The sequence below is a fragment of the Hyla sarda genome, unplaced genomic scaffold, assembly GCF_029499605.1.
Source record: "Hyla sarda isolate aHylSar1 unplaced genomic scaffold, aHylSar1.hap1 scaffold_140, whole genome shotgun sequence".
Classification (NCBI taxonomy): Eukaryota; Metazoa; Chordata; class Amphibia; order Anura; family Hylidae; genus Hyla; species Hyla sarda.
The window spans coordinates 307,780-318,181 of record NW_026608029.1 but is presented as its reverse complement, the minus strand read 5'-3'; positions in this window follow the sequence as shown (position 1 = coordinate 318,181).

Sequence of the window (10,402 nt, the reverse complement as noted above, 5' to 3'; positions counted from 1 at the left end):
TCACATATCTGGCTCGCTCACTCTCAAATCTGGCTCGCTCGCTTGCTCTCATATCTGGCTCGCTCGCTTGCTCTCATATCTGGCTCTCTCGCTTGCTCTCTTGTCTGTCTCGCTCGCATATCTGGCTCGCTCGCTTGCTCTCTTGTCTTGCTCGCTCTCTTATCTGGCTCGCTCTCATATCTGGCTTGCTCGCTTGCTCTCATATCTGGCTCGCTCGCTTGCTTTCTTGTCTGGCTCGCTCGCATATCTGGCTCGCTCGCTCTCACATCTGGCTGGCTCGCTTGCTCTCATATCTGGCTCGCTCGCTCTCATATCTGGCTCGCTCGCTTGCTCTCTTGTCTTGCTCGCTCTCTTATCTGGCTCGCTCGCTCTCATATCTGGCTGGCTCGCTTGCTCTCCTATCTGGCTCGCTCGCTTGCTCTCTTGTCTGGCTCGCTCTCTTATCTGGCTTGCTCGCTAGAGTATCTGGCTCGCGCGCTTGCTCTCTTGTCTGGCTTGTTCTCTTATCTGGCTCGCTCGATCTCATATCGGGCTCGCTCGCTTGCTCTCATGTCTGGCTCGCTTGCTCTCATATCTGTCTTTCTCGCTTGCTCTCTTGTCTGGCTCGCTGTCTTATCTGGCTCGCTCGCATATCTGGCTAGCTCGCTCTCACATCTGGCTGGCTCGCTTGCTCTCATTTCTGGCTGGCTCGCTTGTTCTCATTTCTGGCTCGCTCGCTTGCTCTCATATCTGGCTCGCTCGCTTGCTCTCATATCTGGCACGCTCACTTGCTCTCTTGTCTGGCTCACTCTCATATCTGGCTAGCTCGCTTGCTCTCTTGTCTTGCTCGCTCTCTTATCTGGCTCGCTCGCTCTCATATCTGGCTGGCTCGCTTGCTCTCATATCTGGCTCGCTCGCTTGCTCTCATATCTGGCTCGCTCGCTTGCTCTCATGTCTGGCTCGCTCTCATATCTGGATCGCTCGCTTGCTCTCATATCTGGCTCGCTCGCTTGCTTAATTGTCTGGCTCGCTCTCTTATCTGCCTCGCTCTCTCTCACATCTGGCTTGCTCGCTTGCTCTCATATCTGGCTCGCTCGCTGCTCTCTTGTCTGGCTCGCTCTCATATCTGGCTTGCTCGCTCGCTCTCATATCTGGCTCGCTCGCTTGCTCTCTTGTCTGGCTCGCTCTCTTATTTGGCTCGCTCGCATATCTGGCTCGCTCGCTCTCACATCTGGCTGGCTTGCTTGCTCTCATATCTGGCTCGCTCGCTTGCTCTCATATCTGGCTCGCTCGCTTGCTCTCTTGTCTGGCTCGTTCTCTTATCTGGCTCGCTCGCATATCTGGCTCGCTCGCTTGCTCTCATATCTGGCTCGCTCGCTTGCTCTCATATCTGGCTCGCTCGCTTTCTCTCTTGTCTGTCTCGCTCTCTTTTATGGCTCGCTCACATATCTGGCTTGCTCGCTCTCAAATCTGGCTCGCTCGCTCTCAAATCTGGCTCGCTCGCTTGCTCTCATATCTGGCTTGCTCGCTTGCTCTCATATCTGGCTAACTCGATTGCTCTCATATCTGGCTCGCTCGCTTGCTCTCTTGTCTGGCTCGCTCTCTTATCTGGCTCGCTCGCATATCTTTCTCGCTCGCTCTCAAATCTGGCTCGCTCGCTTGCTCTCATATCTGGCTAGTTCGCTTGCTCTCTTGTCTGGCTCGCTCTCTTATTTGGCTCGCTCGCATATCTGGCTCGCTCGCTCTCACATCTGGCTGGCTTGCTTGCTCTCATTTCTGGCTCGCTCGTTTGCTCTCATATCTGGCTCGCTCGCTTGCTCTCTTGTCTGGCTCGCTCTCTTATCTGGCTCGCTCACATATCTGGCTCGCTCGCTCTCACATCGAGCTGGCTCGCTTGCTCTCATATCTGGCTCGCTCGCTTGCTCTCATATCTGGCTCGCTCGCTTTCTCTCTTGTCTGTCTCGCTCTCTTTTATGGCTCGCTCACATATCTGGCTTGCTCGCTCTCAAATCTGGCTCGCTCGCTCTCAAATCTGGCTCGCTCGCTTGCTCTCATATCTGGCTTGCTCGCTTGCTCTCATATCCGGCTCGCTCGATTGCTCTCATATCTGGCTCGCTCGCTTGCTCTCTTGTCTGGCTCGCTCTCTTATCTGGCTCGCTCGCATATCTTTCTCGCTCACTCTCAAATCTGGCTCGCTCGCTTGCTCTCATATCTGGCTAGTTCGCTTGCTCTCTTGTCTTGCTCGCTCTCTTATCTGGCTCGCTCGCTCTCATATCTGGCTGGCTCGCCTACTCTCATATCTGGCTCGCTCGCTCGCTTGCTCTCTTGTCTGGCTCGCTCTCTTATCTGGCTTGCTCGCTAGCATATCTGGCTCGCACGCTTGCTCTCTTGTCTGGCTTGCTCTCTTATCTGGCTCGCTCGGTCTCATATCTGGCTCGCTCGCTTGCTCTCATGTCTGGCTCGCTTGCTCTCATATCTGGCTTTCTCGCTTGCTCTCTTGTCTGGCTTGCTCTCTTATCTGGCTCGCTCGGTCTCATATCTGGCTCGCTCGCTTGCTCTCATATCTGGCTCGCTCGCTCTCATGTCTGGCTCGCTCTCATATCTGGATCGCTCGCTTGCTCTCATATCTGGCTCGCTCGCTTGCTTAATTGTCTGGCTCGCTCTCTTATCTGCCTTGCTCTCTCTCACATCTGGCTTGCTCGCTTGCTCTCATATCTGGCTTGCTCGCTGCTCTCTTGTCTGGCTCGCTCTCATATCTGGCTTGCTTGCTTGCTCTCATATCTGGCTCGCTCGCTTGCTCTCATGTCTGGCTCGCTTGCTCTCATATCTGTCTTTCTCGCTTGATCTCTTGTCTGGCTCGCTCTCTTATCTGGCTCGCTCGCATATCTGGCTAGCTCGCTCTCACATCTGGCTGGCTCGCTTGCTCTCATTTCTGGCTGGCTCGCTTGCTCTCATTTCTGGCTCGCTCGCTTGCTCTCATATCTGGCTCGCTCGCTTGCTCTCATATCTGGCACGCTCGCTTGCTCTCTTGTCTGGCTCGCTCTCATATCTGGCTAGCTCGCTTGCTCTCTTGTCTTGCTCGCTCTCTTGTCTGGCTCGCTCGCTCTCATATCTGGCTGGCTCGCTTGCTCTCATATCTGGCTCGCTCGCTTGCTCTCATATCTGGCTCGCTCGCTTGCTCTCATGTCTGGCTCGCTCTCATATCTGGATCGCTCGCTTGCTCTCATATCTGGCTCGCTCGCTTGCTTAATTGTCTGGCTCGCTCTCTTATCTGCCTCGCTCTCTCTCACATCTGGCTTGCTCGCTTGCTCTCATATCTGGCTCGCTCGCTGCTCTCTTGTCTGGCTCGTTCTCATATCTGGCTTGCTCGCATATCTGGCTCGCTCGTTTGCTCTCTTGTCTGGCTCGCTCTCTTATTTGGCTCGCTCGCATATCTGGCTCGCTCGCTCTCACATCTGGCTGGCTTGCTTGCTCTCATATCTGGCTCGCTCGCTTGCTCTCATATCTGGCTCGCTCGCTTGCTCTCTTGTCTGGCTCGCTCTCTTATCTGGCTCGCTCGCATATCTGGCTCGCTCGCTCTCACATCGAGCTGGCTCGCTTGCTCTCATATCTGGCTCGCTCGCTTGCTCTCTTGTCTGGCTCGCTCTCTTATCTGGCTCGCTCTCATATCTGGCTTGCTAGCTTGCTCTCATATTTGGCTCGCTCGCTTTCTCTCTTGTCTGCCTCGCTCTCTTTTATGTCTCGCTCACATATCTGGCTCGCTCGCTCTCAAATCTGGCTCGCTCTCAAATCTGGCTCACTCGCTTGCTCTCATATCTGGCTTGCTCGCTTGCTCTCATATCCGGCTCGCTCGCTTGCTCTCATATCTGGCTCGCTCGCTTGCTCTCTTGTCTGGCTCGCTCTCTTATCTGGCTCGCTCGCATATCTTTCTCGCTCGCTCTCAAATCTGGCTCGCTCGCTTGCTCTCATATCTGGCTAGTTCGCTCGCTCTCTTGTCTTGCTCGCTCTCTTATCTGGCTTGCTTGCTCTCATATCTGGCTGGCTCGCTTACTCTCATATCTGGCTCGCTCGCTTGCTCTCTTGTCTGGCTCACTCTCTTATCTGGCTTGCTCGCTAGCATATCTGGCTCGCACGCTTGCTCTCTTGTCTGGCTTGCTCTCTTATCTGGCTCGTTCGGTCTCATATCTGGCTCGCTCGCTTGCTCTCATGTCTGGCTCGCTTGCTCTCATATCTGGCTTTCTCGCTTGCTCTCTTGTCTGGCTCGCTCTCTTATCTGGCTCGCTCGCATATCTGGCTCGCTCTCACATCTGGCTGGCTCACTTGCTCTCATTTCTGGCTGGCTCGCTTGCTCTCATTTCTGGCTCGCTCGCTTGCTCTCATATCTGGCTCGCTCGCTTGCTCTCATATCTGGCTCGCTCGCTTGCTCTCTTGTCTGGCTCGCTATCATATCTGGCTCGCTCGCTCTCTTATCTGGCTGGCTCGCTTGCTCTCATATCTGGCTCGCTCGCTTGCTCTCATATCTGGCTCGCTCGCTCTTATGTCTGGCTCGCTCTCATATCTGGATCGCTCGCTTGCTCTCATATCTGGCTCGCTTGCTTAATTGTCTGGCTCGCTCTCTTATCTGCCTCGCTCTCTCTCACATCTGGCTTGCTCGCTTGCTCTCATATCTGGCCTGGCTCGCTTGCTGCTCTCTTATCTGTCTCGCTCTCACATCTGGCTCGCTCGCTTGCTCTCATATCTAGCTCGCTCGCTCGCTCTCTTATCTGGCTTGCTCGCTAGCATATCTGGCTCGCTCGCTTGCTCTCTTGTCTGGCTTGCTCTCTTATCTGGCTCGCTCGCTCTCATATCTGGCTCGCTCGCTCTCTCTCATATCTGGCTTGCTCGCTTGCTCTCATATCTGGCTCGCTCGCTTGCTCTCTTGTCTGGCTAGCTCTCTTATCTGGCTTGCTCGCTAGCATATCTGGCTCGCTCGCTTCCTCTCTTGTCTGGCTTGCTCTCTTATCTGTCTCGCTCTCACATCTGGCTTGCTCGCTTGCTCTCATATCTGGCTCGCTCGCTTGCTCTCTTGTCTGTCTCGCTCTCTTATCTGGCTTGCTCGCTAGCATATCTGGCTCGCTCGCTTGCTCTCTTGTCTGGCTTCCTCTCTTATCTGGCTTGCTCGCTCTTATATCTGGCTCGCTCGCTTGCTCTCATGTCTGGCTCGCTCGCTCTCATATCTGACTTTCTCGCTTGCTCTCTTGTCTGGTTCGCTCTCTTATCTGGTTCGCTCTCATATCTGGCTTGCTCGCTTGCTCTCATATCTGGCTCGCTCGCTTGCTCTCTTGTCTGGCTCGCTCTCTTATCTGGCTTGCTCGCTAGCATATCTGGCTCGCTCGCTTGCTCTATTGTCTGACTTGCTCTCTTATTTGTCTCGCTCTCACATCTGGCTTGCTCGCTTGCTCTCATATCTGGCTCGCTCGCTTGCTCTCTTGTCTGGCTCGCTCTCTTATCTGGCTTGCTCGCTAGCATATCTGGCTCGCTCGCTTGCTCTCTTGTCTGACTTGCTCTCTTATTTGTCTCGCTCTCACATCTGGCTTGCTCGCTTGCTCTCATATCTGGCTCGCTCGCTTGCTCTCTTGTCTGGTTCGCTCTCTTATCTGGTTCGCTCTCATATCTGGCTTGCTCGCTTGCTCTCATATCTGGCTCGCTCGCTTGCTCTCTTGTCTGGCTCGCTCTCTTATCTGGCTTGCTCGCTAGCATATCTGGCTCGCTCGCTTGCTCTCTTGTCTGGCTTCCTCTCTTATCTGGCTTGCTCGCTCTTATATCTGGCTCGCTCGCTTGCTCTCATGTCTGGCTCGCTCGCTCTCATATCTGACTTTCTCGCTTGCTCTCTTGTCTGGTTCGCTCTCTTATCTGGTTCGCTCTCATATCTGGCTTGCTCGCTTGCTCTCATATCTGGCTCGCTCGCTTGCTCTCTTGTCTGGCTCGCTCTCTTATCTGGCTTGCTCGCTAGCATATCTGGCTCGCTCGCTTGCTCTCTTGTCTGACTTGCTCTCTTATTTGTCTCGCTCTCACATCTGGCTTGCTCGCTTGCTCTCATATCTGGCTCGCTCGCTTGCTCTCTTGTCTGGCTCGCTCTCTTATCTGGCTTGCTCGCTAGCATATCTGGCTCGCTCGCTTGCTCTCTTGTCTGACTTGCTCTCTTATTTGTCTCGCTCTCACATCTGGCTTGCTCGCTTGCTCTCATATCTGGCTCGCTCGCTTGCTCTCTTGTCTGGTTCGCTCTCTTATCTGGTTCGCTCTCATATCTGGCTTGCTCGCTTGCTCTCATATCTGGCTCGCTCGCTTGCTCTCTTGTCTGGCTCGCTCTCTTATCTGGCTTGCTCGCTAGCATATCTGGCTCGCTCGCTTGCTCTCATGTCTGGCTCGCTCGCTCTCATATCTGACTTTCTCGCTTGCTCTCTTGTCTGGTTCGCTCTCTTATCTGGTTCGCTCTCACATCTGGCTTGCTCTCATATCTGGCTCGCTCGCTTGCTCTCTTGTCTGGCTCGCTCTCTTATCTGGCTTGCTCGCTAGCATATCTGGCTCGCTCGCATGCTCTCTTGTTTGGCTTGCTCTCTTATCTGGCTCGCTCGCTCTCATATCTGGCTCGCTCGCTTGCTCTCATGTCTGGCTCGCTCGCTCTCATATCTGGCTCGCTCGCTTGCTCTCATGTCTGGCTCGCTCGCTCTCATATCTGGCTTTCTCGCTTGCTCTCTTGTCTGGTTCGCTCTCTTATCTGGCTCGCTCTCATATCTGGCTTGCTCGCTTGCTCTCATATCTGGCTCGCTCGCTTGCTTTCTTGTCTGGCTCGCTCGCATATCTGGCTCGCTCGCTCTCACATCTGGCTGGCTCGCTTGCTCTCATATCTGGCTCGCTCGCTCTCATATCTGGCTGGCTCGCTTGCTCTCATATCTGGCTCGCTCGCTTTCTCTCTTGTCTGCCTCGCTCTCTTTTATGGCTCGCTCACATATCTGGCTCGCTCGCTCTCAAATCTGGCTCGCTCGCTTGCTCTCATATCTGGCTCGCTCGCTTGCTCTCATATCTGGCTCTCTCGCTTGCTCTCTTGTCTGGCTCGCTCGCATATCTGGCTCGCTCGCTTGCTCTCTTGTCTTGCTCGCTCTCTTATCTGGCTCGCTCTCATATCTGGCTTGCTCTCATATCTGGCTCGCTCGCTTGCTTTCTTGTCTGGCTCGCTCGCATATCTGGCTCGCTCGTTCTCACATCTGGCTGGCTCGCTTGCTCTCATATCTGGCTCGCTCGCTCTCATATCTGGCTCGCTCGCTTGCTCTCTTGTCTTGCTCGCTCTCTTATCTGGCTCGCTCGCTCTCATATCTGGCTGGCTCGCTTGCTCTCCTATCTGGCTCGCTCGCTTGCTCTCTTGTCTGGCTCGCTCTCTTATCTGGCTTGCTCGCTAGAGTATCTGGCTCGCGCGCTTGCTCTCTTGTCTGGCTTGTTCTCTTATCTGGCTCGCTCGATCTCATATCGGGCTCGCTCGCTTGCTCTCATGTCTGGCTCGCTTGCTCTCATATCTGTCTTTCTCGCTTGCTCTCTTGTCTGGCTCGCTGTCTTATCTGGCTCGCTCGCATATCTGGCTAGCTCGCTCTCACATCTGGCTGGCTCGCTTGCTCTCATTTCTGGCTGGCTCGCTTGTTCTCATTTCTGGCTCGCTCGCTTGCTCTCATATCTGGCTCGCTCGCTTGCTCTCATATCTGGCACGCTCACTTGCTCTCTTGTCTGGCTCACTCTCATATCTGGCTAGCTCGCTTGCTCTCTTGTCTTGCTCGCTCTCTTATCTGGCTCGCTCGCTCTCATATCTGGCTGGCTCGCTTGCTCTCATATCTGGCTCGCTCGCTTGCTCTCATATCTGGCTCGCTCGCTTGCTCTCATGTCTGGCTCGCTCTCATATCTGGATCGCTCGCTTGCTCTCATATCTGGCTCGCTCGCTTGCTTAATTGTCTGGCTCGCTCTCTTATCTGCCTCGCTCTCTCTCACATCTGGCTTGCTCGCTTGCTCTCATATCTGGCTCGCTCGCTGCTCTCTTGTCTGGCTCGCTCTCATATCTGGCTTGCTCGCTCGCTCTCATATCTGGCTCGCTCGCTTGCTCTCTTGTCTGGCTCGCTCTCTTATTTGGCTCGCTCGCATATCTGGCTCGCTCGCTCTCACATCTGGCTGGCTTGCTTGCTCTCATATCTGGCTCGCTCGCTTGCTCTCATATCTGGCTCGCTCGCTTGCTCTCTTGTCTGGCTCGTTCTCTTATCTGGCTCGATCGCATATCTGGCTCGCTCGCTTGCTCTCATATCTGGCTCGCTCGCTTGCTCTCATATCTGGCTCGCTCGCTTTCTCTCTTGTCTGTCTCGCTCTCTTTTATGGCTCGCTCACATATCTGGCTTGGTCGCTCTCAAATCTGGCTCGCTCGCTCTCAAATCTGGCTCGCTCGCTTGCTCTCATATCTGGCTTGCTCGCTTGCTCTCATATCTGGCTAACTCGATTGCTCTCATATCTGGCTCGCTCGCTTGCTCTCTTGTCTGGCTCGCTCTCTTATCTGGCTCGCTCGCATATCTTTCTCGCTCGCTCTCAAATCTGGCTCGCTCGCTTGCTCTCATATCAGGCTAGTTCGCTTGCTCTCTTGTCTGGCTCGCTCTCTTATTTGGCTCGCTCGCATATCTGGCTCGCTCGCTCTCACATCTGGCTGGCTTGCTTGCTCTCATATCTGGCTCGCTCGCTTGCTCTCATATCTGGCTCGCTCGCTTGCTCTCTTGTCTGGCTCGCTCTCTTATCTGGCTCGCTCGCATATCTGGCTCGCTCGCTTGCTCTCATATCTGGCTCGCTCGCTTTCTCTCATATCTGGCTCGCTCGCTTTCTCTCTTGTCTGTCTCGCTCTCTTTTATGGCTCGCTCACATATCTGGCTTGCTCGCTCTCAAATCTGGCTCGCTCGCTCTCAAATCTGGCTCGCTCGCTTGCTCTCATATCTGGCTTGCTCGCTTGCTCTCATATCTGGCTAACTCGATTGCTCTCATATCTGGCTCGCTCGCTTGCTCTCTTGTCTGGCTCGCTCTCTTATCTGGCTCGCTCGCATATCTTTCTCGCTCGCTCTCAAATCTGGCTCGCTCGCTTGCTCTCATATCTGGCTAGTTCGCTTGCTCTCTTGTCTTGCTTGCTCTCTTATCTGGCTCGCTCGCTCTCATATCTGGCTGGCTCTCTTACTCTCATATCTGGCTCGCTCGCTTGCTCTCTTGTCTGGCTCGCTCTCTTATCTGGCTTGCTCGTTAGCATATCTGGCTCGCACGCTTGCTCTCTTGTCTGGCTTGCTCTCTTATTTGGCTCGCTCGGTCTCATATCTGGCTCGCTCGCTTGCTCTCATGTCTGGCTCGCTTGCTCTCATATCTGGCTTTCTCGCTTGCTCTCTTGTCTGGCTCGCTGTCTTATCTGGCTCGCTCGCATATCTGGATCTCTCGCTCTCACATCTGGCTGGCTCACTTGCTCTCATTTCTGGCTGGCTCGCTTGCTCTCATTTCTGGTTCGCTCGCTTGCTCTCATATCTGGCTCGCTCGCTTGCTCTCATATCTGGCTCGCTCGCTTGCTCTCATATCTGGCTCGCTCGCTCTCATGTCTGGCTCGCTCTCATATCTGGATCGCTCGCTTGCTCTCATATCTGGCTCGCTCGCTTGCTTAATTGTCTGGCTCGCTCTCTTATCTGCCTCGCTCTCTCTCACATCTGGCTTGCTCGCTTGCTCTCATATCTGGCTTGCTCGCTGCTCTCTTGTCTGGCTCGCTCTCATATCTGGCTTGCTCGCTTGCTCTCATATCTGGCTCGCTCGCTGACTCTCTTGTCTGGCTCGCTCTCTTATCTGGCTCGCTCGCATATCTGGCTCGCTCGCTCTCACATCTGGCTGGCTTGCTTGCTCTCATATCTGGCTCGCTCGCTTGCTCTCATATCTGGCTTGCTCGCTTGCTCTCTTGTCTGTCTCGCTCTCTTTTATGGCTCGCTCACATATCTGGCTTGCTCGCTCTCAAATCTGGCTCGCTCGCTCTCAAATCTGGCTCGCTCGCTTGCTCTCATATCTGGCTTGCTCGCTTGCTCTCATATCCGGCTCGCTCGCTTGCTCTCATATCTGGCTCGCTCACTTGCTCTCTTGTCTGGCTCGCTCTCTTATCTGGCTCGCTCGCATATCTGGCTCGTTCGCTCTCACATCTGGCTGGCTCACTTGCTCTCATTTCTGGCTGGCTCGCTTGCTCTCATTTCTGGTTCGCTCGCTTGCTCTCATATCTGGCTCGCTCGCTTGCTCTCATATCTGGCTCGCTCGCTTCCTCTCTTGTCTGGCTCGCTCTCATATCTGGCTAGCTCGCTTGCTCTCTTGTCTTGCTCACTCTTATCTGGCTCGATCGCTCTCATATCTGGCT